At 43.7% G+C, this 23367-nt stretch overlaps 1 protein-coding gene across 5 annotated transcripts in view; it reads right to left on the bottom strand.

Annotated features, from left to right (window-relative positions):
• Nucleotides 1-23367, bottom strand: part of NCOA3 (nuclear receptor coactivator 3) — a 551775-nt gene that overhangs the window by 380574 nt on the left and 147834 nt on the right. For all 5 annotated transcript variants that reach the window (XM_078651867.1, XM_078651866.1, XM_078651869.1 and 2 more), the window contains exon 2: nt 20441-20531. The gene's annotated coding sequence lies outside the window, so the exon portion shown is untranslated. The remainder of the gene's footprint in view (nt 1-20440; nt 20532-23367) is intronic.

The following is a 23367-nucleotide window of genomic DNA, read 5'->3' on the forward strand; positions in this document are numbered from 1 at the left end:
GAAAAGCGGCACAAAGTACTTCTAAAATGGCGCTCCAAAGTTTCAAATTACGCGAGGATGCGGACCCGCCCAACAGCGGTGTGGTTCCCAAAGTTAGAGTGTAGGTAAGGGCCAGGCGCGATTTAAAAGCAGGGGAAATGCTAATCAATCAAAATAAAATAGAAAAACGAGGTAGTTTAAAAACACACAGCAGCTCAGGTCCTGCAGTATGGTATGTGGTTTGTGAGACTTTGGAACATAGTAGCAACGGAAACTCATGACAAGCCTTGCACCATGTCTGAGCAATTTGGGAAATTTGGAAGCCAAACTTTGAAAAACTTTGCAGAACACAAGAAAGATGGCTTGGACTAACAGTCGCTCTGCAACAGACTTAATCAGAAAAAAGATACAACAGTAAATGACTGTACCGCTTTTACTGGTCATGCTGCGTTGCAGAGTTAGTACTTGAAAGATTATGCATCTTATCACAACAAGAAAAAAATCCTCATGGCCTATATACTTTATATATTGTGACATGGGTCATATTATTTTCTATGTCCTTCAAGATATACCAATAACACTTTCTTTGTTTATATTTTCAAGAGTTTATTGCTTTTTTTGTATATGTATCAAGAACTTTTTTCTACTTTTTTAAAATGTCTTTCTTTTAAATTCATTATATTCTTTTAGTCAATTTGAACAAACATAAAAACATAATTCATCATTTATATACATTTCAGGTTTTGTACACAAGAAGAAAGAAACCCTAATACCACAACACTATTTCCACTTACATACTACTCATACATACACTTGCACACAAATCACTTCTCATCCAAAACAATCTTTTTTCTGTAGCTAAGGTATCACAGAGTGTTATGTGGGATTCCACGCCAGGTCGACGTGCGTTTCGGTGGGTTTGTACCACCTTCCTCATGACCTCGACAGAAAAACGTTCTTCCTTTTTGTGTGGATACAGGGTATCCTCTGGGAACTGTAGTTTAAGGCAAAAGAGCCTATCGATGGCAAAAGAGGAACTTGTTTAGTTGCAAGTCCTATTGGCGTAGCAGTTATTAAAGACTTGTTTTAGCAGGGTTCCTGTTTCTTTGAGAAGTCACAGATATTGTCTTTTGCGGGGTTTTCTTTTTATATTCAATAGACTTGATTGGGGCCAACTTATAACTTGTCACTTCTTTAGAATTATCAGATGCAACATGACGTGGGGTGGTTATGTCATCCACTTTCTTGCACGTAAATGTTGGGTCTAAATTGGTTTTAGCAAGGATATGTAGGGGGAAGTCGACAGTTGGTATAAGCATTCTATTGAAATAAAAGTGTAAATTTCAATAAACTGATTTGAAGAAAAAAAATGTTGGGCGCTTGCACATTTCTACACACATTGTGTCTAATTGCCCCCACCCACCCTCTTCTGCCCGAGACTGCTCTACCTATTTTCGCTTCACACACCATATAGGAGATCTGATTAGGCTTGGGGAACAGCCTTTCAGATATGAAGGACAGAGTAAACATTTAACAGAGCTGGGACCAACAGGAAATTATTTCTTCCTACCGTTGCAATACTTATTCTTTTAAAATAGTGGTTTTATTTTTTAGGTTCTGCCTATAGTATGGGTATTTTCCAAAACTGGCGTCAGAACATTTTACGAAGTTGAATAGATTTGCACTAAAGAAATGAGGACACATTTGCATTCAATAAGGTCTGCAAAAACAATAAACAACTTCTACAGACCGCTTATTTGCCACGGGTGGGGGGTGGGGGGGGGGGGAGACAGTACAGAATTTCTTCTTTCACCCAGGTTAAAGTCTAAAGGAGTGGGCAAGTTCAACATTTTAGAGGAGGGTGAGGGACGAAGAGCGAATATGATAGTGAAGTGAGTCAAAAGCCCACAATATTGTTAAGCCACTTACATTTACTACAAGATTAAGAAGACTTGCATTGTTTTTGAAAGATAAGGAGGATCAATTTTAACCTCTTGAGAATTTCATATTCTTAGTACAAAATCGAAGGAATAGTTCATGTGGAGATCTTCGCATAACAGACTGGTACAAGCAAAGGGAGCCAGAGCTGTAAAATGTTTCATTCTGAATTTATATTTTGGAGTCAAGATACTCATTTGGAATTGGTAATTTTTAGGGTAAAAAAAAAAGCTAACATGACAAAACGTGCTTCTGGGGGTATTCTTATAGTTCAGCAAATACAGATGTGTCATCACATTTCCGAGTAACTGAGCTTAATTCGCCTGCCATAAGTAGCTCTGCGTTTAAAGGTCCATTGAGAGCTCGAGGCAAGCTTGTTAATGCCATTATTCTGTAGTCGATGAGGGTATTACTAGCGCCTAGATGTTTGACTGGCCACAGTAGCTCGAACTGGCAATATGGGTTTCGTCCGTGGCCCTGATGTGGAAAGCAAGATTACCTTCATTATCGAGTGAGAAGCTTACAGCCAGGGCACAATCAATTAATCAAAAGCCTAATCCAGAGCGGTTAAGCTTGCCATGCCTAGCAGCTGCAATGCTTTAAAAAAAAAATGTTAAATAGGCAGAGTAGCTGAACTGTAATGGTGTGGATGTTTTGCCTCCTCTGCTTGTCAAGTCTTGTATTTTAGCTAGGCAGTCCGCAAATTGAATCAAGGACGTGTTCTGCTCTAATTTTGGATACAGTTAAATCTCATCATACAGATGAAATAGTCCAAGACTGTTTACAGGTTCAGGATGTCCCAGGTAAAGATTGAAACGGACTGGTGCTATCCCCAAATAGAAGAATTGGTTCGAGAACCAAGTATGCCTATGGCCTGCCACTATCAACAGCAAAGTCAAAGAAGCCTTCTTGCCTCGTTTCCTTTTCTTACAGGGAAGAGTGTACTTCTGCCCCACTGACAGCAAATTGTTTCATTGCACCGCTTGGGTAAAGACTCGAATAGCTGCAAACAAATCTTTTCTCAAACACAATTGTTGCACCAATGTCATTACAATAAACGTATGACAAGCTATATGTTTGCACTTCAATGCTCTCGCTGTAAATACATTCTAGTGCAATGTGGTTTTCTATTCTGTCACATAAGATTCAAAAGAAGGCGACACCTGCAACTGTGTATGAGCATTTTATGTGAGGCCCAGAACACGGTTGAGATGGACCGGTGAATCTTCGGGTCTCCACACTTTGAAGGAATACATTAAACTATCAGACTGTTGTAGTGAAGAAGTGTTAATCTAAACTAAGACTTGTGAAATGGGAAATTAAGGTACTCCTGTCACACTAAAAGTAAATACACAATCTCACAGTGAATATGTTACCTAAATCCGTAAGGGGCATCGTGCATGAAAATCTAGTTAAAATAAAGTACTTCATAGTGTTTAGGTATGGAATAAAAGATGAGCATGACATTAAATGCAGTGTGAGAAAATGTGTGTTGAAATGCTTGAAATTCTTCAAATCTCGCACAAAAAAAACACGCTTAATATAAGTGTAGCTTGCATTCCCCCTTCAACATTTTTGAACAAAAAAAGCCTTTGTTTACAACCATGCCCAAACCTAAGCGCGCAACTGAATTGGAAAAATATGTGAGTCATTTGGTAGAGCTGGTTTCCTCTGTCGCTCCCTTCCTCTCCCCGCCTCCTCCCCTCCGCCCCCACCCCTCTGGAAAGGCTGCATGCAGAGCTGCACGATCTCGAAAAATACAGGAAGAGGGGGGGAAAAGCCAGAAGGCTTCACCAGTGGCAGGCGTTCCGCAAGAACTGCCGCAGGGTCAAAAGTTTACGGTGGCTTGAATTTCACCTTTTCCAAGCCAATCAGAAGACAGCAGCGAGCAGGCTGAGAGAGGACCAGCGAGCTGCCAATGCACGTCGACTCGACGTTAGCAGGCGGATCAGTCGTGGATTTTTCCGTTACGTTTTAGATTTCCTGTGCAAATGCTGCCTCTATTTTCGCAGCATTTCCTGGGGGCAGGAGTATTTTCTTAGCAGAAAGCCACATATCAACTGTTTCTGCGTTCAGGCTTAAGTCTAATGTTCCATCGCCGTTCTCCCTCTCAATGAAGCAGCAACGCAGCACAGACGTGCCGGTACCTCAAAACGCTCCATCTGCTGTCAGCCTGCGAAAAAGCCAAGCTATGCTGTGTGCAGAGAGCATATCTGCAAACTTGAAAGTACTACTAACTGGCCTGTTCAGAAATGTTAGACATACCAGCTTCAAGGGCGTACATGAGATTTAATGAAAAGAAAAATGTGGACCATTTAACTTTACCCATTAACTTGTACTGCACTGAAGTTAGTTTTATGCTGGGAAACGCTAAGTAAGAGCATTTGTGGTTTTCAAAATAGTTGACTGACTAAATAGAGTGTTGGAATGTACAAAATGCTTTTGTAAACAAATTTGTAAGTGCTCTTCTGTTATCAGCATATTGGCGCCATAACACTTTCAACTGGAGTGTGGGTGTGCGAGTTTGTGATAACCTGATAATAAAGCTAATTCGAGCCAGATAAGGAAATTGATGTCATGTTTATAAGTAGATGTTCCTAATAGCCCAGGACCCTTTATGCATCTCGGTAAAAAAAAGTTATAGTCCAGAGATTTTGATTTTTGATATCTTTTTGTATCATTAAAGAAGGAATTTAACTTGGGTAGTCATTGCTAATCCGGTCGAATTTTTCTGGACGCATTTTTAACAAGCATTGGCATAGCCAAGAGGTCTCGCCTTTGGGACCGTATAAGTGCTTAGTTATCAAGCACAATATCCTTGGTGCAACAACATCAACTGTTGTATGGCTCGAATCCGGAGTGAAATAGATTAGCTGCCATTAAATTGGGGAGCAGTCACACCTCTTATACAAACACTGCTTAAGAATGTTGTCCGAAGCGAACTAAGTTATTTTACGAGCAGCGAAGCGTACTTGGTAGATGGCGCTGTTTTAAGCCTATAAGGATCACGGTCTCATTGGATTTTAACTGACCTTGAAAGACAGCTCAGTGAGGTCACATCTAAATTCAACCTGCAATCTTTGATTTATGGTTTTAGCGCTTTGGAGGTTGATGAGAGTATTATTGAGCCTCGTATTGGAAAACCATGATTTGTAAAGTGCTTTAAGGTCGCAGGAACAGCAGGATGCGCTGTATAAAGCGCATTATTAACTTGTGAGGCATTCATCGTCAGAGCCTGGGAGCCAAGATACATTTAAGGGTTGGGTAGGCTTTAATTCACAGTCACCAAGTCAAATTGCATCCTATGTTTAAAAAAATGCATTTACAAAAAATACAATATTTTCACCCACTGTGGCAGTTTAACAAACACACCACGCTCGTTTTCTCAGGGGACTGCGTGCCTCCATGGTGCTCAACAGGTCATTAGGTCATATGGGCAAGAGCTACCTACCATTCATTTCAATTTACGAGGATAAATGAGTACCAGAGACCTCACGCCAACAGTATCTATTAAACTGCAAGTTCAAATACCGACAGAAACGGCTCAGCCATTCATTCTTCAGAGGCCCATGAAACGAGTAAGGTACAATACCATCTATTACTCAAGCACATCAGGGCAGACCAGTTTGTAGCATTCACTGTTTAAAATTGTCGTGAAATGTGCCTCATACGGATACCACGGTACATGGATAATGGGCAGGGATGGATACTCTAGGATAGAAACAGAAGGGACACAGGCACTTGGGTCAGTATCTAAATATCGGCATGGGCATGAGGAAACTGAATCTGGGGCAGGGAATCGGTGGCAGTGACACAGGAATATAATGACACTGACAGGAAGTGGATTACACTGGTTACAGCGAAACACGGGACGGAAACATTGTGCTAAAGAGGCTCTTACAGTAAGTGCCTCTTTGTCCCAGTGTTTGGGGAGTCATTGTAAAAAAAAAAAAAAAAAAAGGAAGGTATTCTGCTACTCAGACTCTAACTTGCACCAAAGTCCGCATCCACGCAGAAGCATACTCTCAGATATCTCAGTGCTTCGGAGCCCGATACCAATTGCATATTTGTGCTACACAAGCAGACAGGGCATATTAGAAGTTAGAGGTCACGGGAAACGAGAGAAGCATTTACATTAGGTGACTCGCCACTGAGGTCCCACTCTCCAGTGCGTCACCCACTGAGGGCTGGGATACTCACAAAGCTCATGCTACTGTAGTTATGAGAGGTAAAATGCACTACCTCGAATCTCTAAGACAAAGGGGCATTTTTGCAATAGTGTTAGTGGAGGGGCGTCCAAAGTAAGTCCAGGAAGGCCAGGTACAGAGCACAGATTTTCCTCATAACCACATAACGTTACTTAGATAGAATGAATCTAAAAATAAATCATTTATATGGCCAGTGGTCAGACTGAAATTGTGGCATGGGTCTAGCCTTCCCAGACCAGCACTGGACACCCCTCTTCAGAGAATAATGGAACCGCCGCTGATACAGTCTAGTATCCAGTGAATCCAAACACTGGGCAGCTTCATTATAGGCGATAAACAGTACAGTCCTCTCCCGCAGACACCACCAGCACATTTAGTTTAGTTCCAGGCTAACACAACGGTTGTCGGTGCCTCATTCAATGTGTGCGCGGTTTAGGGGCGGACACATTCATTCCCAGTATGTAGCCTTTAATATGTGGAAGGTGGCATGCAGATTTCTAGTGACACCAATTGTGCTGTGTAATTGAGCTGCGGTGTCGTGGGTCATCAGCAGCATGGGGAATCGAAGGTGTGAGAATCTGGCAGGAAGCCGAAGGGAGGGTGGGTAAGTTCACACTCACAGGATGCTCATCTGATTGTTGTTTTGCAGCAACGCTGTGCGAACACCCCGTTGCTCTATGTGGAAGATCCCTCTGCTGACCTATGGAATGTCAGCATAACCAGAGCCGGCTCGAATGTTCTGAAGATAATATAGGGCAACAGAAAAGACTATTCTCCAGGGACATCTTTGGGGCCTCGGACTTCAGGCTGAGTTTTACGAGAATTACCAAAATTCAATTTCTCTAAAACAAGCCACCCCAGCTTTTTCAGCATGTTTAATTACTGATGCAAATCAATGAAAAGAAACCCCATCTACTGCCTCAGGCGCTGCCATGTCCAGTTTAAAATGTGCATGAAATAACGGCATGGTGCTATTAAAAGTATGAACGTTTATACTCTAAAATGCCGGGAGCGGAAGTTACTCCACGCACACTTTTAAAGCTAACCATGACATCACCAGGATGACCACTGGTGCTATTCAACAGCCTCATATTTGCTGCTGCAGGGCAGACTGAATGACAAGGAGGGTAACATACTCTAGTCCTCCTTTTGTTTCTACCATTGCCTTCAAGACGCGCAGATCACCATTCCTTGCGTGCACTGCATGGAATGTGAGGTCTGCAGCTGGCACCCGGCCGAGCTCCCGAGCTCCCTAGGCCAGGGGAGAGAAGGAGGGACATGCAACCGCCTTAGGCCAATTGAGTGCTGTCTTGTTTAGAAAGACGCACGCAAAGGCCAATAGCGTGTGGGGAAAAAAAAGCACACACACAAGCATGTGCTTTGAGTTAAAAGTCCTTACTAGAAGCCTCGCAGAGCAGCGCTGGCTCAGGTGAGACCTACAAACTGTGTTGCAGTGATGTAATATTTTAGGAACCATGAGACCAATATACTTTATTTTGGTGTCAAAACATAGGTTTTGGGGGTCAAGTAGTATATACACAAGCAAAAAATGTGGTAGCAGAGAATATTTACCTCCTGACAGTGTTGCCAACCACAAAATCGGAGGACTCCTTCAAAGAAAATTGGGTCATATGCCAAACTAATACGAAAGAAAAGCTAACGTCAACTGCCTCTGGACGGAAGAGAGTTCGAAATGCTGCAGAAATATGGCAAGACGAAGTTCACAAAAGATTGAAACTGATGAAGAGGATCAAATATTTTATCATCGAACCCATAAGGCTACAAGTTGTAGAATATGGAAAAAAGCGTGGAAAAGGTGTCAGAAAGAAGCAGAAACCAGTAAATCGCAACAAGAATCGGTCTTCTGAGAAAGAGACGATAACCAAACCCAATACCTATCCACTTAGATCATTGATGACTACCCCTCATCCACCCTTAACTGATCAGAAAGCAAAGGATCTTCAATGTATTATACATGGCTTATTCAAAACCATGGCCAAAGGGATTGATAAAAGAACAGAGCATGCAAGTCTCAAAGGGCAAAAATGTTTTTATCTGCAGCTAGTTTCTTCCAAAATTAAGTTTTCAGCCGAATAGCTGATCTAAACAGAGAGGTGAATGTATTTGCAGCAGGTATAAATGCCCACCTTAACTGCATGCGTGCATACATTCGAAAATATGAATATACAATGCGCTCCTGGCAGCAATGTGACTGACAGCCTTCAGTTAAGTTTGTACTCTTGTGGAGAAGTGTGGCTCAATGGTTAGAGCAGGCAGACCTTGATGCAGAGCTCTGGCCAGGGACCAGGGTTCGATTCCCGCCTCGGCGGGTCTACGGCTCATTAATTCCCCTGACTGGATATTCTCGCCTCAGTGCCTGTTCTGATCATGGGTCCCACGCTGCAACTCTGGGCAATAGCTTGCTTAGTCTCCACAACGGCCCCAAAAGCGCTGGGATGCCTGGCTGCACCTGGGGGGTGCCCAGGAGTGGACATTTCCCAGAAAAGCCAGGAAGGGTTCCTAAGCGGTATACGGACAGCGCCGGGACACCTCCGGTGGAGGTAGCTGTGCGCTTTACAAATTCCGACATTTTTACTCTTTGAAAAAGCAAATTAAGTTTTAAAGCCACTCAAGTGCTGGTTACGGGTTCACTCTCCTTGAGATCTGAGAAATAATGGTCAACCTTGATGAAACTGTATTGATCCAGAATAAGAAATTATGATTTTTTTCTGTTGAGAATGTACAATGACCATTGTTTTCGTTAGTCTAACAAAAAAGAATGAGCGCCACTTATGGTGTTCTCAGCAGATTTGAATCCTGAAGTTCTTGCTCCCAAAATAAGATCACAGGATGCAGTAAAATCAGCAGGAACCATTTAAGAAACGTCCTGAAAGATTTAGATTTTGAACCTAATGGCACATTTTGTGATGCTCCAGAGCCCTGCAAGAATGCTTATGAGGTCTTAACATTGTTTACATCATTGTTTAATATCAGCAAAGTAAAACTGTTACAAACTAAAATTCTTGAGTTCAGAACAGAAGGCAACAATGATGGCTTTGAAGATATAAGCGAAGAAGTAGAAGACAATCCCATGAACCGACAGGCTTATGCTGTGCAAAAGTAAGGTCTTTTCAAAATCATGTTTTATGAATTACATCACTGCAAAAAGAAAACTGCTACACATGTCTTCCAACAATCTATGACAAGTGCAAAAGTAGAGAGCTAATCACTTCAATGAATAGGTTTGGTGTATCAACAAGTTATGACATAGTACAGAGCAGGAACTTGTTAGAAGGTCATGGTCTAAAATCTTGTGAACTCGACAGCCAACCACTTCCAAGTCACTTTACCAAGAAAGGATTTACAAGTGCTGCTCTTGATAATTTAGATTTTGAAGATAGCTCTTCTTAATCTAGAACATCAAGTACACATTATACTGCCATGGGGCTTTTTCAAGACTGTACCAATGAAGTAGCTGCTGGAAAACAAGCAGTGTCAGCTGTAGGCATAAACATACAACGCTGCAAACTTATAACTCAACTGCCTAGCCAACATGTGCAAAAGCACTGCAAGCCATCAACAGGTCCCACTCTACCAGAAAGTTTCTGAGTGGCTGAGGACATGGATCTTCTACCCGATGCTGCGGACCGCAAAGCTGATTTAACAGAATTTTATCATATCACTCATTCGGTGCGGACTGGAGGATGAAGAAAAGCCATTTCCTCCGTGGGCAGGACTTCATGCTCTGATCTCCCAGAATACTGTCCCACTGAAGAAGGCTGGGTTTTTACCAGTAATACCATCCCTAGTCACAAACTATGCAACAGTATACACCACTCTAAAAAAAAAATTACCAGATGGTGCATGTGCACCTTGAAGACCAGCCTATCCTGCCAATTTTCTGCAATAAAGGTTTTTTCCATATTGTAGCTGACATTTTTATGAGCAATCAAATAGAATTTGATGATCTTTATCCAAGGATGGGTGTTTTCCACATGACTAAAGTTGTGTTGTGGTGTGCAGAAGTTATCTTATTGAATGTGGCATAGACGATGCACTTAGAGGCTGAAATTTTTGGAAGCAAAACTGTACAGTAAGTATTGAGCGGAACTCTATGTCCGTTCGTTACAAGGTATGCTCATCATATGTGAGGTTATAGAAACGTTGCGTTGGAATGCTTTCTGGAGCAAGAATGACAAATTAGGTTTTGCATATCTTATCTCAAAAGGAAACAAGCACAGGGTGCACTTCATTCAAAAGACCTAATGCAAAGCCAGGCAACGTTCAATACACTCACTTAAAAATCTGAAAACAAAGTTAATAGAGTTTGTTAAAGAATGAAGAAAAATCTGAACGTTGGGAGTACTGGAGAAATGTTTTAAACACGATAGCTATAGTAAAAAACGTGGTACATGCTGATCGGCAACGGGATTGGGAACTGCATGTTAAGACTGTGGAGCCACTGATTACTGTGTTCTGTGATTTCAATCGCATCAACTACCTAAGATATGGGTCCTGGTATTTAAAAAGAGTGAAGAAGCTAGAGGTAGAAAAACCATACCTCTACAGAAAATTCATTCAAAGACATTTTGTGGTTAAAGACGGTTCATTGATGTGGCAACAGATTTGAAACTATAACAGATGATCCAGAGATCAAAGAAAAGCTCCAGGGGAACTGTTGGTCAGACACATAAAAGTGAATATGTTGCTCAATGGCTGCTAGTTTACCATGAAGTCCTTTATATTTGCCATGTTTTCAGAGATGACCAAATCAAAATTAATAGGCCACTGTAAAACTGTTTCTCATAACTAACTTGTGGGAAAGAGAGGGGGAACGTTTTTATAAATGTTGACAGCCTTCTTCATTTCAGCAGCAAGGAATCCCCTTTGAAATTACAGCCTGCGTGACCACACAACTTCATGACAAAACAATATTTGGATATCGATATACAGACATGCTACTACATATCATGGAACATGGATCGAAACTATATGCAGAACTGAAGCATGAGAGATTTGCATTAAAAGAGAAAACGCAGATTCACAATCACTAAAGCTAAACTTCCATGCATTCTGTTGCATGATCTTCTAACAAGCACATTATTTGATGAAGATGCTGCAACCTAATCAGAAAAGCTCAAACTCGGACAAGTGCTCGAAAAAAAACGTTCACCTAAAGAATTTCAATTTGAAACTGTCCCCTTATTGATAACTGTCGTTGTTGTGGACTATATGTCACAATTACGAATGGTCAAGATTTCATCCTTGCAAAACTTCAGAGAGGTTGTTCAGATTGTTCTACAGATATCAAAGTCAGTGTGCACCTTGCAAGAACTGCACATTGTCTTTGACAGTTATCTTGAACTATCTGTCAAAGAATGTGAGAGAATCAGACAAATGTCTACCAGTGGAAGAACTGACCTTGCCTGCATCAAAAACTCAACATCTATATCTGTGCAACTTGATCAATTCTAATCAACATCGAATAAGATGAACTTGGAGAGGTTAACTCGCCAAAACATTGCTGATGCTTCAGTGAACACTGAGCTTCTAATTATTGCAAGTGGAAGGATTGTTAATGAAGAGTTGGTGCCAACAGAGATATATTCAAAAGGTACGAGCCATATTGTTCAAGAACTTAACAGCAAATTGGAGAATGCCGTCTTTTGTGTAGTGCCACATGTTGAGTGGGCTGTCCAAAATGGTTCCATTGTACTGTCAAATGACAGATATTATTGTGCTTACATTGGTTTCAATGTTCATAAGTCAAGAATTGTCAGAGTTCTGGATAAGGTATGGAACAGGTGAGAAAAGACACTTAATCCAGTTTCCTATTCTGTACACAAAACTTGACCAGAGATGCCCAGAGTTCTTACAGATAATGACACTATGAGCAAAATTGGAACAAAGCATGGAGCTTTAACTGCTGAACCTGTGAAGTTTCTAAAAGGGTTTTATGAGACAGGAGAAGAATGTGACTTTAAAGACGTACAAAAATAACATGTGAAAAATGAGTTTGGACTGTCACACATTTGGCAATCTTTGGTACAGTAAGCTCAAGAGATCATTTCAATAAGTAACCTGCCACCGTCCCATTCTGTACGTGGACACATTAAAAGAGCGTTCTACTTGATAAGAAGGTGTGTGTGAATGTTTTGGAACATGTAAAGAGAGATCCATGTGGATTTGGCGGGGACAATATTGATTGGTTGTTGAAACCTACAAAATTTCTAAAGCCTCTACCCACAGAACTTACATGTACTTGCACAACCTGCGCTACAAAATATGTCCCTTTCGATGTGCTCTTCTCGAAAGTTCAACATTCTGTAAATGTACCACAAGCTATTGCAGTAACAAATAAAGTGAACTATGAAAATGTATCTAAAACAAGAATGATAAAAAAAAATCATTCTGATCATAAACATTGTTTGGTGTATACAGGAAAGGACAAAATAAATGAGTATTTGTTTAATTCCTATACATGTCTCTTCTTCCTCTATTTGAATTGAATCAACGGAAAACTTGGAAAAAACAATATTAAAATTAATTACTGATATATGATGGCTAAAACACATTATAGAGCTGCCATTTTGTAAAATGGTAGAAGGGTCGCTCAGCAGAGTTCTTCTTTGTCTCTATAAGACCATTTGACCCCAAAACCTATGTTTGAAACCAAAATTAAATATATAGGTCTCATGGTTCACAAATATTATATCACTGCAACATATCAGCCATTTTTAAAAATGTCGTCCAGAACAATTCGGATGGGATCAGCAATGTCTACCCAAGCACAATTACTTCTCTATTGATCCAAAAACACAAATCAGAAATGAAAATCTCAGGACATTTTTTTTTGCACAGAGCTATATCAGGCAGCAGGGATTATAAGGATTTGGTGGTGTTTTTATTAAACTGGCTGGGCGCGACAAGAGCAAGGGAGACAAAAATGTTTTGTGACAAAAAAAAAAAAGTCTCCTTTCACAATAATAATGGGACATTTGACAAGACCACAAATTCTAATGTTTCCAACATAAAGACTGAGTTCTCCAAGCGCTTTTTTAGGTAGAGCCTAGAGCCTAGGCAGCACATATGTTGTCTCTCGAGACATGCTATATGTCCTCTGTGGGTTTTCAGCACGGCCATCACTTTTCATTGGCTACTCTGTGTGGCTTTCGAAATTCATTTAATTTTAGAGATAAATTGTTCACATTTGTCCTTCCTTTCAGTGTGCTCTTCCCACCCATAGCTACTGGCCCTGTTACACATATTAGTTATCTTGTGTGCATTTGTTAGTGTCAGCACACTATTTTTTGGGGTTGGATTCTGGCTGTTTCTGTGTTTATATTGACCAGGGTGGCACCCGCTTCAGGGACGCCCTGGGAAAGGTGCCATTAGGTGCATTGTAGCTGTTGGAATTGCAGCGCGCTGCGCTTGTCTGCATTTTAAAAAATCCTGTTTTTTGCATTTTGGTTATAATAATTTTCTATTGCCCTGTTTTTAATCCGCATCTTGTTCTGGCCCTATACTTACACCTTAATTGTGCCACCACCGCGTTTTGAGCGGAGTTTCTCACCTTCTTGTTGCCTGCTCGTGGCGCCGGTCGCCATCTTGGGGGGGACTATTGAATCACGCGCTACTTGCCTGAGCGTTCTAGCGCTTTGCAGGAGTTCAGGTGAGCTCCTATTTAAGGCGAGCACTCTTGTTGCTCTGCCCTGGGAAAGGTGCCATTAGGTGCATTGTAGCTGTTGGAATTGCAGCGCGCTGCGCTTGTCTGCATTTTAAAAAATCCCGTTTTTTGCATTTTGGTTATAATAATTTTCTATTGCCCTGTTTTTAATCCGCATCTTGTTCTGGCCCTATACTTACACCTTAATTGTGCCACCACCGCGTTTTGAGCGGAGTTTCTCACCTTCTTGTTGCCTGCTCGTGGCGCCGGTCGCCATCTTGGGGGGGACTATTGAATCACGCGCCACTTGCCTGAGCGTTCTAGCGCTTTGCAGGAGTTCAGGTGAGCTCCTATTTAAGGCGAGCACTCTTGTTGCTCTGCCCTGGGAAAGGTGCCATTAGGTGCATTGTAGCTGTTGGAATTGCAGCGCGCTGCGCTTGTCTGCATTTTAAAAAATCCAGTTTTTTGCATTTTGGTTATAATAATTTTCTATTGCCCTGTTTTTAATCCGCATCTTGTTCTGGCCCTATACTTACACCTTAATTGTGCCACCACCGCGTTTTGAGCGGAGTTTCTCACCTCCTTGTTGCCTGCTCGTGGCGCCGGTCGCCATCTTCGGGGGGACTATTGAATCACGCACCACTTGCCTGAGCGTTCTAGCGCTTTGCAGGAGTTCAGGTGAGCTCCTATTTAAGGCGAGCACTCTTGTTGCTCTGCCCTGGGAAAGGTGCCATTAGGTGCATTGTAGCTGTTGGAATTGCAGCGCGCTGCGCTTGTCTGCATTTTAAAAAATCCCGTTTTTTGCATTTTGGTTATAATAATTTTCTATTGCCCTGTTTTTAATCCGCATCTTGTTCTGGCCCTATACTTACACCTTAATTGTGCCACCACCGCGTTTTGAGCGGAGTTTCTCACCTTCTTGTTGCCTGCTCGTGGCGCCGGTCGCCATCTTGGGGGGGACTATTGAATCACGCGCCACTTGCCTGAGCGTTCTAGCGCTTTGCAGGAGTTCAGGTGAGCTCCTATTTAAAGCTCACACCGCCCGCGCAGCGGTGACGCGCAGCGGTAGCGCCTGACTCGCGCCTGAGTCAAGCCAGAGTCCTGCCCGTCTGCGCTCGTCAGCGTCTCGGAGGCTATCGGGGCGGCGGGTGGGGCTCTGATACCAGGTATGTGTCCTTCTGGGTTACCAGTGCTGCACTATACCTCTGGGGAGCTTCGCTCTCTCGACAACTTAGCCACTGGCTGTTGCACTGTCTTTCCCGGACGTCACCGAGGAAAGTCCTGCTGCCCTGGCTGTGGCTGGCGCCCCAACCGCGCTCTGGTACCGCTTTCCACCAATAACACCGTCAGTGTTGGATATTCCTGCATGCTATTAAACACCAGATCGGCGTGTAGACATGCACAAGACATATTTGAGCTTCTAGATACGGCGAAGCCACTTTGTCTTATGCTTACTGAGACGTGGTGGGGTGAATTATCCAACCCAGATGTTGCCATGGCAATCCCGCCTGAACATCTTCAGGAAGGATAGGGCTAAGGGAAGGGGTGGTGGAGTGGCACTGGTGGTGAAGAAGGGCACGCCCTGTGTTATTCTGTCAGCGGAGGATATTCGCGGCTCGGAGAGCCTTGCCTTCTCCATCACTCTGTCTCCGCATCAATCAGTTAAGGGATTGCTGGTATATAGACCGCCCGGTCCACCCGGAATGTTCTTTGAAGATCTTGACTCCGTGTTGCTGGGGCTGGCCCTGAAAGCGGAACACTGCATCGTGGCGGGGGATTTTAACTTTCGGATGGATGATCCGTCGGACCCTGCCGCTATTAAACTTTGAGGCCATGGCCCCGCTGGGACTGATCCCTTATCTGCAGGGGCCTACGCATGACAAGGGGCATACTCTCGACCAGGTATTCTCGTCATCCCCTCTTGAGGTGATTGAGATTATCCCAGTATTATGGTCAGACCATCGGCTTGCCAAATACTCGATCAAAGGCACTGTTAAACCGGTGGCTGCTTCGCCACAGCAGCAGGGTCGAGTCCATAGGGCATACCATCGAGTGACCCCAGCGATGATGGCCCAGGCTGCTGTGGATCACCCCTGCTCCCTCTCAGGTGATCTGGAGAGGGATCTGGAGGCCTTGCAAGCTTGGCTTTTACACAGGCTAAATGATCTCGCCCCGGAAGTGACACCTCGCCTGACACCGAAACGGGTCTCCGCACCTTGGTTCACCGCAGCACTGTCGGCTATGCGGCAGCAGTGCAAGGTGGCCGAAAGAGCTTGGCGGGCACAATACGGTTCTGCAGCCAAGCAGTTCTATAAGACGGTGGTTAAGGCCTATCACCGAGACATTCGCCTGGGAAAAAAAGCCTACCTGGCAGGGAGAATAGAAGCCGCTTCCAACTCCTGTAAGGAGATTTTCTCCATTGTGAGAGAATTTATTTCCCCACGGTCCAATACCTCGGATGAAAGGCCATCTGATTCCTGGGCCTCGGATGTTGCTGAGTTTTTTACGAGCAAGATCCAACTTATACAGGACTCTTTTCCATCGGCTGTATCCTCGGGCCTGTGTAATTCTGAGGCCATTTTGTCCCCGCTGGCCTCGCCGGGTTTGACGCTGGGCGTGTTCCCTCCGATCTCTGCCCCTGCCTCTTTAGCTCTTATGGGCAATCTTACATCGGGCTCGCCTCTGGACCCATGCCCCGCGAAATTTCTGGCGAAAGTTGCAGAGGTGATCAATCCGCTGGCGAATCCGCTATTGAATCTTTCGTTGAGCCAGGGAGTGGTCCCACAGGCCTGGAAGCAGGCGATGGTGATTCCGCTGCTCAAGAAGCCCGGCCTAGACCCGAAGGCCCCTGTTAACTACAGGCCTATTTCTTTGTTGCCGGCTCTCACGAAGATTGTGGAAAAGCACGTTCAGGTGGTGCTCTCCAATTTTCTTGAGACCAATGAGATCCTGCACGCCACCCAGTCGGGTTTTCGTCCCCATCTCAGCACAGAAACTGCGCTCCTTGAGGTCTCAGAAACCATTAAAGGAGTTCTGGACTCGGGGGGCAAAGCCATGCTGGTGATGTTGGACTTGTCGGCGGCTTTCGACACCGTCCCCCATGACGGCCTTCTCGTTAGACTTTATGAGATAGGTCTGCGGGGGACGGTGCTCGGCTGGTTTTCCTCCTTTCTAGCTGGCCGCCAGCAAACGGTCTGGGCCTCGCCAGATTCCGCCGCGATGCCGCCTCTGGGAGTCGGGGTCCCACAGGGCTCTATTTTGAGCCCGACCCTATTTAACATCTTCATGACTCCTTTGGCGGCGTTGGCGGAGTCGTATGGGGCCCAGATCGTATCCTACGCTGACGACACCCAGCTCCTCTTCTCGTGTAAGAGAGGAGGAGATTTTGACGGGGAGAGTATCCGGGATTGCCTTGGGGCTGTTTTCCAATGGTTCCAACTGAACAGCCTCAAGTGCAATTCCGATAAGTCCGAGGTACTCTTCTTTGGGTGTGATACAGAGCCAGATTGGCAGGCCTGGTGGCCCATTAATAGGTTTCCTCCGTCTTGTTCCTCCAAAATTGCTAAGAACTTGGGGGTCAAGATGGATAATGGGCTAACTCTGAAATCCCAGATCCTAGGGGTGTCGGGCACCTGCTTTGGCCTCCTAAGGATGTTGCGGAGGTTCCTTCCCCTGTTGTCTGAGGAGCACAGGAAGCTGACGGTGCAGGCCCTAATCGGGTCCAGGCTAGATTACTCGAACATTCTTTACCTGGGCCTGCCAGAGTATCTGCTGCAGCGGCTCCAAGTGGTGCAGAACGCTGCCGCGAGAGCTATTTTTGGTCTAAATAGACGGGCCAGTGCAGCGGGTCTGTTGAAGACCTTGCACTGGCTTCCAATCCGGAAACGGATTGCCTTCAAGGCTTTGACTCTGGCCTATAAGGCCCTCCATGCGGTGGGAGCAAAGTATCTCCAAAAGAGACTGGCCTTTTATCATCCGACTCGCGCTTTGAGGTCGGAATCCCTGCTCCTGGCGGTTGTCCCGCGAGTGAAGAGAGCTCGCTTGGGAGGACGCTCTTTTGGACTACTGGCGCCACAGTTGTGGAACTCTCTGCCGCACACCTTGCGAGGAGCCACCAGCCTACTTGCCTTTAGAAAAGGCCTTAAAACTTGGCTGTTTACCCAGTAGCCCACTTCTTGTACGCCCGCTCGGTCTTCTGTCCTTTCTTCCTTTTAACAGTGTTATGTTACTATGATGCAGCCTTCCTTATTAAAAGCGCCGGGACACTCTTTTTGAGTAGCCGTGCGCTATACAAAAGATAAAATAACATAACATAACATAACTTCATCTTTCGGCATTGCACATTAACTTCTGCTGCTGGTGCATGAAGCAATTACCGATTAACAGTCCCTACCCACTCACCTCTTATTCTCTTTACACTAATTGTATTTTTATATATATCACTTACTACCAGACGGTATTGTAACTATATCCATGTTTTATTGACCAGCAGTAAGGTGGGGGGGGGGGGGGCTCTCCTACATGCTTGCAATCCATTAGTGGATAAGCTGCCCCACCCTTGGGCTTAGGTGCCTGCTTTGCATAATTAGACTATTAGCAGCCAACAACACTGCTATAGTAAGGCAGCTTAGAACCCCACTATCATTACAGCTGTAGGTCCCAAGAGAAGCAGTGGACTACGTGTTCACTGGCCTTACACATATACACCTCACACTGGCAACAACCTGTCCCACAGAGACATTAAAACCAAGAGCCCCGCGCTGAACCTATAGATTTCAACTGTTTTCCCTGCCCCCATGGCTTTTCATTGCAGCTTCTCACAATGCATACCAAAACTCCGCTTCGCTGCTGACCTAATAAAAAATGTTCTCAGGTGACAGGCCCAACCTGAATTTTGTATTGCTTAATGCTAATATCGGTCAGGACACTGCAGCACACTAAAGGAATAAATGTGCATTGCCTGGCCATAGTGCCCGCTGTCCTTGGTCGCTGTCAGGAACAGGATACAACTTATTTTAGGAGTACATGCTTTTTGCTGGAATACCCTTATGTTGTTAGCGGGGTGCCTACAAACCTATCACTTGACACGATGCACAAGTCCTCATTATAAGATGGCTGCCCAGTTATCTGTCCAGGGCCGGTGATGTCAGGCCTAATCCTTCTATGTCCCTATAACGAGCAGCTCTCTGAACCTCTGGCTCTGTGTCCCTGCAGGACTGATTTGAGGCATGGACCGCAGAATTCACTAGTCCCTACAGCAGGCAGGTCTGTGATGCCAGCTCTCAGCCCTTCCACTGTAACGGGCTAACCACCCAAGTGTGGCCTTGTCCATCGTTAGACAAGACAACCAGTCGCCTCACCATGACCTTCCTGCTGATGTGGATCAATGTGAGCCATAGCTGGCAGTTTCTGGTCAAGCAAATGAGTAATTCATGGGGCAGCCCTTTGCGATCAGCAGGTCGTGCAGGAGTGAGTTGGTCTTCCAACCCCTCTATTGCACGCCCGCATGGGTATGCCAGACGTCTTCTAGTGCTTTTACTCTTCAGCCATTCGGTTGTTTCATATAGAGTCTCTTTAATCCTGCTTCTCTACAGTTTACTGGTGTCAGTGGCTTAGTCATCCTACCACTCTAGTGTGTGCCCATGAGGAAAACTCTTCCCTCCAGCTAATCTCTACTGTGCTTGCTGATATTCTTCTAGTACCAACCCCTCCATAGAGGCACGCAATAGTCCATTTATCCCACAGCCCTGTCAAATGCACCAGCTGCTGGGGAGTTCCCATAAGGCACATTCTGGGGTGCTTTTTTTCCTCCTACCTCTCATGTAGCTGGTGTGAGTTTGTCCAACAAATCTGTAATGTTTCTTGTGGGGTGTTCTGGACATCCTTTCACGCTGTGTACTTCTATACCACAACAGCGGACCAATGTCATGCCCCAGTACAGCAAACCTGAGGAGATAGCCCTTCTCCTGCCACTCGGATGACCTATAGATCTGCGTTTGCCATTCCAAACCACATAATTCAACACAATTACACAACACATACATTCAATCCAAACCAGAAAATTCCACATTATGCCACAAAATTCAACAGCACACCACGTAATTAAAACTCCACTACATACCACTCCATAAAACAAAATAAAATTTCACATAATTGCACCCAATGACTATCCGACTCCACATAATTCCAGTTAACCCAATACCACATAATTACTATCAACATAATTCCACTGTACCATGCCACGTAATTCCACTACACAAACCCACTTCACACAACACACAATTCCAATGCAACCCACATATTTCCACTCGAAACCACATATATCAACTCCACAACACATGGGTAAAAGAAACTGTCGTATCCAGCATCAATAGCTCTAACTATAGCAGACGGGAGATCTATTGGTTTTGCCAATGCTTATTTTGTTATCCCTTTCACGCATTCACGGGAACTTTCAGAATAAAGCACACTGTGCTCTGCAGTTCACCCCTCTGTTTAACACAATATGGCAAAAAGCCACGAGCGAAGGGGTTTATCGAAGTTACAATTATTTTACATGCCAAATAATGCTTTTTTTTTGGTAAACTCTACAGCATGTACACAAAGAACTTTCTTTATCCAAAAAACACGCAATTTGATTTAACATTACCTCTCCTCCTTAATTGGAAAATCCTTTAATAGCTTGAAATATTTCATGCCCGTTGTGGTAACGGACTGTGTCCACGAGCTTCTGCCGGCATCTGAAATATGAAGAGAACGTCAAGGTTGAGTTAACAGTGCCATCAAAATAGATTCCAGCTATCTCGCTTGAAATAATTTATAGGACTTTATTCAAAGCACTGATGATTGGCAATTGAGAAAAAAAGCAATTGGAAGACAGGGAGGAGACAAGAGTATTAAAGGGTGGAAGGCTTTAGCATTTAATTTCTAAATAAATGTTTAGATGCTATTGTACATCAACCTAATCAAACCTTTTACTACAGCAGCTGTGACCAATTAGTTCTGTTACATGTTTGGACTCACAATTAAATAAGTACGGCATATGTAACACGGATCAAACGTCAAACATCCTCTGTTATTGTACGGCTCAAAAATAATAAAGTACAGTGACATCTACCAAAAACCCTGATAAAATAGTGCATAATTGTTACACATGCAACATGCGATGGTCCATCGCTTTGTTAGTCAAAAGTGCCATGTTGGCCATATACAAAATCCCCACAATAAATAAAGAGTGTGTAGAAACTCCAATGATTTGGCGTTTTATAAAAATGTCAGTGCTATATGATGCTGCCAGAGTCTGCTGGAGTACTACCAAGTACCAACCTTCTCTATATATTGGGGTTTACAAAAGCACAAACCTAATTATGAAGCAATAGAGCCCTTGACAATAGCGAGCGAAACAGGGTCTCAAAGAGAGGCAAAGTAACTGCGTACATATGGTAGAGTTCTTTTAAATTGTGCCTACTTTGGTTAAGCAAAGAGATAGGTGCAAGATGTCTGAAGACTAGGGTCTTCAGTTACCTCCAGACGTTGAGGAGTGAAGGTAGCCGTCGGATGCGTTGAGGCTGAATTTTATACAACTGGTGGACAGCAGGAGGAGGCCTGTCTGGGCGCCTTTTTCAATCTTGTTCTGTTTTTTCTTAACTTTGTCTTAGTCTAATTGACAGGGCAGAGCCAAATCTGAAGTCATGCTTCAAGTGGCATGCTTTGACTTTGCGGAGAAGCAATAGGTGGTGTTGAGTGGTCTGTCTTCATGGCATTAGTAGTTTGGAAGTAGAAGCTGTTGATGTGGAATCTCATTTACTTGAAGCTGCTGGTGACTCAGGCATTTGACTACAATAAGGTACGCTGCAGTGAACCATTTTTATTATCAATGTTAATTTGTTGTACTTATAGTGAGCAAGAAACATTTTCCAATAAGTATTTTTTCACTTAGGTGTTCCACATCCACACCAGCCTCCTGTTCCATCAGATGAATCTTAAAACAGGCATTGGTATGATCTGTGTACCGGTGAATTTCACCAAGATAGTTCAGAGGCTCCCAGTAGAAACTAAAAAGGACCAGAGATGGTATAGAGCATTGGGGTATGCAGATAGCTAGGATGCATGATGATGTTGAGAATTTCATCCGGAAGAGCAACTATCTGTTCATCAGGTAGGCTGGGTCAGACTAGGTGGTTAACAGCACAGAGTGCTGCAGAGGGATCCAGATGAAAAGTAGAAAAAAAGGACTGTATGAGGAGGCAGTCGTCTGCACCTGAATGGCAAACCAATTTATGGTGTACTGTCTGCCATCTTGATCTTTGTGTGGAATGGAAGGTGGACGATTGGGCAGGAATTTGAGCAGTGGACTTTAGGGGAATTGAGGAGGATAGCAGGACATTAATAGTGAGGGGGCAACTTTGTGACAGTGGTTTCTTGATATCTCGTATTAAGCATCCTTGAGCTTCCTGATCTTGTCCATTTTTTTGTTGAGAAATAAGATCACAATAATACACTTGCCTGAGTTTTAAGAATTTGTAGTAGTTGGTCGTTTTGGCTTCAGTGATGTGTTTTGGCATGCAGACAGGAGAGTTTTCATGGCAGAGATTTTTTTTAAAACTCCAACCTTTACCACATCTCTTGCCGTTTCAGTTTGATGTCTTGAGTGCGTCAGAAAATAAGTCTATGTGAATTTGAAAATTTCTGGACGCTGAAGCTATGTACCATCACCTTCCCCAACACCAGCTAAATTAACAAAAGATTAGGACCATGAAGTGAAAAAGGGGCCGGTGCACCTACTCTGGGGATACACTAAATTGGAGTTGGAAAGGGAACCCCCATCACAATTACCCATGCTTTCTCCTTGTAAATCATGTCCTGGAGAGCAGAATGAGTAATGTGCAGAGAAGCAGGACCCTGGGTAACAAACCTGAAAAGGATTTAGGGCAACTGTGCACAGGCCTGGTAAGGCCAAGGTACCCACGCGTACAGAAATCGACATAGGCAAGCAAGGGGCAAATCAAAAAAAGATGGATTATACAAACTGCATACTCCTGTATTTTGGTCTTGGAGTATTTTGGTCTTGAAAGTGACAGAAGGAAGTTCAAAAGAACAAAGGCCAGAGGCATTCCTCTGCAAACCCACTTGCCCATTAAATCAGCTGTTATCATGTGCTCATCTATGAACAGTAATTTATTGTTAATTTATTGAAGCTGTCAATCTCTGGCGGCTCTAGAAACACTAGAGGCACTAACAACCTTCTGCTAAAACCTCGAAGATTCCGGAAGGAAAAAACTTATAAACGCTCTTTCTCAGGAATGGCACCCAGGATCTGGAACTCACTCCCTCCTGAAACCAGGCTCATCTCCTCCATCACACTTTAAGAAGTAAAAGCTATTCTCATGGCCAAATACACTTCACCTATTAATGTGGATCTGTCAAGACTCTGCACCGATCTGTATTATTCTGCTCGATCCCTACGACTATGTGTTTTACCTGTATTATTGACTTACCTGACTATGCACACATTTATCTGTAATACTTGCATTATTGATGTACCTGTTCTACTTTATTCCCTAATTACCTGCTTTT

This window comes from Lissotriton helveticus, chromosome 7 (genome assembly GCF_964261635.1).
Source record: "Lissotriton helveticus chromosome 7, aLisHel1.1, whole genome shotgun sequence".
Taxonomy (NCBI): Eukaryota; Metazoa; Chordata; class Amphibia; order Caudata; family Salamandridae; genus Lissotriton; species Lissotriton helveticus.